Source organism: Haematobia irritans, unplaced genomic scaffold, assembly GCF_050003625.1.
Source record: "Haematobia irritans isolate KBUSLIRL unplaced genomic scaffold, ASM5000362v1 scaffold_89, whole genome shotgun sequence".
Lineage (NCBI taxonomy): Eukaryota > Metazoa > Arthropoda > Insecta > Diptera > Muscidae > Haematobia > Haematobia irritans.
Genome location: NW_027445851.1, coordinates 17914 through 24154, shown reverse-complemented (window position 1 = coordinate 24154; position 6241 = coordinate 17914). Strand labels below are relative to the sequence as shown.

Below are 6241 nucleotides of genomic sequence, written 5' to 3'. Positions count from 1 at the left end.
TCGGCCTATAAAAATTCCTCTAAACCTGTTATCTCCGATTTCATAAATCTTATTGGTGGACAGTTCTCAAAATATTTTGCTTTTAAAGCCTGAAAGAAAAAAATACCTAACGAAATTTTTGTGCTAATATCCAATTTGGCATGATCGTGGTGTGATGGCAAAATTTGTCTAAAAGTACGCGCCTTACATGATTACATATACCATTCGGTTTGAGTCGCAGAAGTAAAGCCAATGTATCCGAAACACCTACAGAGCTTAGAACTGAATGGAAATGTTTCAGTTGCGGTACTTATAATTACGGGATCGATTTTCAGCGTGACTCTGAACTCAGGCATGCATCATGAAATGTTGTCGTTACATCGGAAGTCGTCACATTTGTTGAGATATCCCTAGAGGGAAGAAGGTAAAGAGTGAGGAGTATTAATTTAATTTGATGTTTAAGTTACTTACCTCTTAAGAATACAGCTACCCAATTTAAAAATATACAAAAAATCTCTCAGGCTTGGCCACTCTGAAAACCGGCACCTACCAAACGTGGACGGTTTTCTAACTGGACACCTGTCAAATGTGGACAAAATGTATAACTCACAGCAATCCTTTATGGACAGAATGTTCTCTAAATTTTAGTAAACGTCATCAAAATATTGAATTGAAATTTAAAGAATTTAAAGTTGATAATTAATTAGGCAAAACACAATATATTTGTTGTTATATATGTATATGTAGCCCATAGCAACCAATTCCCTTTATAACTATCAAATCTGTTAACACAACCAACTTAGTTGTTAAATCTTCTATGTTCCACATGAAAAATTACCATTATGCTTTTGAAACATATTTGAAGTGATCAAATTCCTTTTCTGGGTGCATGTTGGAAGATACATAACCCTCTAATGCCCAATCCCGCCTTTAGGCGGTCTTCATTAAATCAGGAAGCTTTTAGTAAAACACATCTTAAGGCTAAAAAAATGAGTAAAATAAAAAGAAAATTTAGTTAAAACGGTTCAAGAGGCTTTGCACCATATACTAAATTTTACCGCATAAATTTTTCTTGTTTAGGTTTCTTGCTTTTGTTTCGTCAACATTGAATATTTAATCAGCTGGCCAAAAAATTGGGGCATTAGAGGGGTAAGATTTAGCCTGGTCATTCGAGTGTATTTGAATACTTGCTACTCACTGTGGTTTTACTTTCTTGAAGGCAAATAACACTAATGCACATTAAATTTTTATTTTTTAAATTTAATATTAAAAGTTGACTTTCGACACTAATTTGGTTTATATATATATATATATATATATATATATATATATATATATATATATATATATATATATATATATATATATATATATATATATATATATATATATATATATATATATATATATATATATATATATATATATATATATATATATATATATATATATATATATATATATATATATATATATATTATATATATATATATATATATATATATATATATATATATATATATATATATATATATATATATATATATATATATATATATATATATATATATATATATATATATATATATATGTATATATATATATATATATATATATATAATATATATATATATATATATATATATATATATATATATATATATATATATATATATATATATATATATATATATATATATATATATATATATATATATATATATATATATATATATATATATATATATATATATATATATATATATATATATATATATATATATATATATATATATATATATATATATATATATATATATATATATATATATATATATATATATATATATATATATATATATATATATATACTCGCATAACCCGACCCGCTTCGCTGCGCCCTCCGAAGGGTATTTTTAGGAACATTTTACGTTAACTTTGTCAACCATATCTTTCGTGCTGAAAACAAATTCGAAAAGATTTTATTCAAACAAAAACTTGCTTTTTCGTTTATATTGCCATGTACCCATGGACAGTGCATATTCTCATATAGTTCAATCCCTCCCATTGCACTTCTTATGGATGGAAAAGTTATAAAGCATTGAATCTGTAACATTAATTGATAAAAAATATATATAGACGTTGAAATAAGCTGGTTTTTAGCGCGGAAGCCGAACATAGGACCAATCTTAGGGGATAAATTTGAAATTTATGAAAATAGACAAAATTCCGTTTGGTCCGACAATTTACGACGAAATTTAAAAATTAACAAGTATATACGGCCGTAAGTTCGGCCAGGCCGAAGCTTATGTACCCTTCATCATGGATTGCGTAGAAACTTCATCTAAACACTGCCATCCACAATCGAATTACTTAAGTTGCGGTAACGCTTGCCGATGGCAAGGTATCTTAAAACCTCCTAACACCATCTTCTAAATTGTATGTAAGTCCATACGTGGTATATATTAAATCAAAAAAGATCGATCGAATACGTAGTTTGACAAAGTAGACATAAAATTTTGACAAAATTTTCTAAGAAATAACATTTTCACAAAATTTTCTATAGAAATAAAAATTTTGACAAAATTTTCTATAGAAAGAAAATTTTGACAAAAATTTCTACAGAAATAAAATTTTAACAAAATTTTCTATAGAAATAAACTTTTGACAAAATTTTCTATAGAAATAAAATCTTGGTAGATTATTTTTGGCTCGAGTGGCAACCATGATTATGAACCGAATAAAATTTGAACAAAATTTTCTATAGAAATAAAATTTTGACAAAATTTTCTATGGAACTAAAATTTTGACAAAATTTTCTATAGAAATAAAATTTTGACAATGATGAAAATTTTATTATGAACCGACTAAAATTTTAACAAAATTTTCTCTAGAAATAAAATTTTGACAAAATTTTCTATAGAAATAAAATTTTGGTAGATTATTTTTGGCTCTAGTGGCAACCATGATTATGAACCGATATGGACCAATTTTTGTGTGATTGGACAACTTTTGGTATGGTTGTTAGCGACCATATAGTAACAACACGTGCCTAATTTGAACCGGATCGGATGAATTTTGCTCCTCCAAGAGGCTCCGGAGGTCAAATCTGGAGAATGTTTTATATGGGGGCCATATATAATAATGGACCGATATGGACCAATTCTGGCACGGTTGTTAAAGATCATATACTAACACCATGTTCCAAATTACAACCGGATTGGATGAAATTTGCTTCTCTGGGGATCGGTTTATATGGGGGCTATATAATTATGAACCGATGTGGACCAATTTTTCCATGGTTGTTAGAGACCATATACCAATACCATGTACCAAATTTCAGCAGGATCGGATGCAATTTGCTCCTCTTTGAGGCTCCGCAAGCCAAATCTGGGGATCGGTTTATATGGGGTCTATATATAATTATGGACCGATGTGGACCAATTTTTGTATGATTGTTAGAGACCATATACCAACACCATGTACCAAATTTCAGCCAAATCTGGGGATCGGTTTATATGGGGGCTATATATAATTAAGGACCGATATGGACCAATTTTTGCATGGTTGTTAGAGACCATATACCAACACCATATACCAAATTTCAGCCGGATCGGATGAAATATGCTTCTGTTAGAGGCTCCACAAGCCAAATCTGAGGGTCCCTTTATATGGGGGCTATACGTAAAAGTGGACCGATATGGCCCATTTTCAATACCATCCGACCTACATCGATAACAACTAAATACTTGTGCCAAGTTTCAAGTCGATAGCTTGTTTCGTTCGGAAGTTAGCGTGATTTCAACAGACGGACGGACATGCTTAGATCGACTCAGAATTTCACCAGGACCCAGAATATATATACTTTATGGGGTCTTAGAGCAATATTTCGATGTGTTACAAACGGAATGACAAAGTTAATATACCCCAATCCTATGATGGAGGGTATAAAAATATTTTGGACCAAGTTTGGTACGATCGGACCAAAATGGCAACGCTTGCTAAATTTGTAGAGTTGTTTTAGAGTATCATAAATTCGTTAATTATTTCATACTAAACGCAATAAAATTTAATATAATTGACTTAAAAATCATAGTTAATGTAGATAAAAAGATTATATTAAATGAAGTTAAAAATCAAAATTTGTTAAATTTAGCAATAGACGAAATTTTATCAAAAATATTATAACATTTTAATTACCCAGCAAAAAAAAATGGATGTTGTTCCAACGACATAACTTTAAAAACATTCCCAAAAATGTCCTTCCAAATATGTTCTTTAGTTGAACTACACACACAGAAAACAAATTTGTTGTGCCAACCAATTTTTTTGCCAACCGATTTATTTGGTCCCATCTACCATCAGAATATAACCGACAATATTTGTTAGAGCAACCAATTCTTGTCTGGCACAACAATACATAAATTGTTTGGATAACTAAAATTTGAGCACATTAACACTCTAATTGGTAATCCCAACCAATAAAATTTCATTCGTTTGTTAAAACAACTAATTATTTTTTCGGACAACCTTATGAAATTAAGAAACCATCCTTTGAAGTAAGTTTAATTTATATTTAATTTTATTACATATTAATATTTTTTGTATTGATTATTGAGCTAATAAAAATCGTCATCTGTAGAACATTTTTGAACTGGAAAAGAAACTTCACAAAATAGCTAGTTGCGATGTTTGCAAACCAATCTGCATAATTTTCAGGCCCATGGAGGTCCTCGGCCTATAAAAATTCCTCTAAACCTGTTATCTCCGATTTCATAAATCTTATTGGTGGACAGTTCTCAAAATATTTTGCTTTTAAAGCCTGAAAGAAAAAAATACCTAACGAAATTTTTGTGCTAATATCCAATTTGGCATGATCGTGGTGTGATGGCAAAATTTGTCTAAAAGTACGCGCCTTACATGATTACATATACCATTCGGTTTGAGTCGCAGAAGTAAAGCCAATGTATCCGAAACACCTACAGAGCTTAGAACTGAATGGAAATGTTTCAGTTGCGGTACTTATAATTACGGGATCGATTTTCAGCGTGACTCTGAACTCAGGCATGCATCATGAAATGTTGTCGTTACATCGGAAGTCGTCACATTTGTTGAGATATCCCTAGAGGGAAGAAGGTAAAGAGTGAGGAGTATTAATTTAATTTGATGTTTAAGTTACTTACCTCTTAAGAATACAGCTACCCAATTTAAAAATATACAAAAAATCTCTCAGGCTTGGCCACTCTGAAAACCGGCACCTACCAAACGTGGACGGTTTTCTAACTGGACACCTGTCAAATGTGGACAAAATGTATAACTCACAGCAATCCTTTATGGACAGAATGTTCTCTAAATTTTAGTAAACGTCATCAAAATATTGAATTGAAATTTAAAGAATTTAAAGTTGATAATTAATTAGGCAAAACACAATATATTTGTTGTTATATATGTATATGTAGCCCATAGCAACCAATTCCCTTTATAACTATCAAATCTGTTAACACAACCAACTTAGTTGTTAAACAGACCTTCAGTTGGGCATGGAAGCATATTGGCAAAAGAAGTCAGTTAGCACAACGGGGTGCAATAAATTGAAATGGTTGCTTACTTCAATATATAAATAACGACCAATACTTGGTCGTGTGTACCAACTTTCGGTCACACCGCTATTATATTGGTTATATAAACTATCTAACAAAAGAAATAACTAACAATTATTCCACACAATTAAAAATTGTGAGTCTCCACTATCAAATTGTTGTCGTAATCGAATTCCAACCAATCATTTCTCTGGGTGCATAGGAAGATCTTTTGATTTAATTTTTTAGAACTCGCTTTTTTCATATTTTTATTGGGTATTTTACCTTTTTTGTTTTATAGGGATTAAAAATAGAGTAAGAAATAATAATATGGTACAAATTTTTAAAATTTTGTCGAAAAAAATGCTAAATCCAATGTAGAAAAATTGCGAATTTTCGAAAATATTTGAGGTCAAACGTTTCAGACAAGCGTTAGAATGCATTAAAAAAAAATTATTAATATATATATATATATATATATATATATATATATATATATATATATATATATATATATATATATATATATATATATATATATATATATATATATATATATATATATATATATATATACAAATTATTTCATTTGGCAAAATATGGCATTTTTTTAATTCACATCCAAAACACTGACTTCGGATCAAACCGTAAGAAGTGATGCAAATTCAGTGCAACGGCTGTCG

General features: G+C 29.5%; 1 long non-coding RNA gene across 1 annotated transcript; it reads right to left on the bottom strand.

Annotated features, from left to right (window-relative positions):
- Positions 1–4539: 4539 nt before the first annotated feature.
- LOC142242860 (uncharacterized) lies at positions 4540–5748 on the bottom strand. The gene is made up of 2 exons (XR_012724214.1): positions 5163–5748; positions 4540–5101 (listed from the first exon to the last, which is right to left on the bottom strand). It is a non-coding gene; the product is annotated as an uncharacterized LOC142242860 (long non-coding RNA).
- Between the last annotated feature and the right edge of the window lie 493 nt (positions 5749–6241).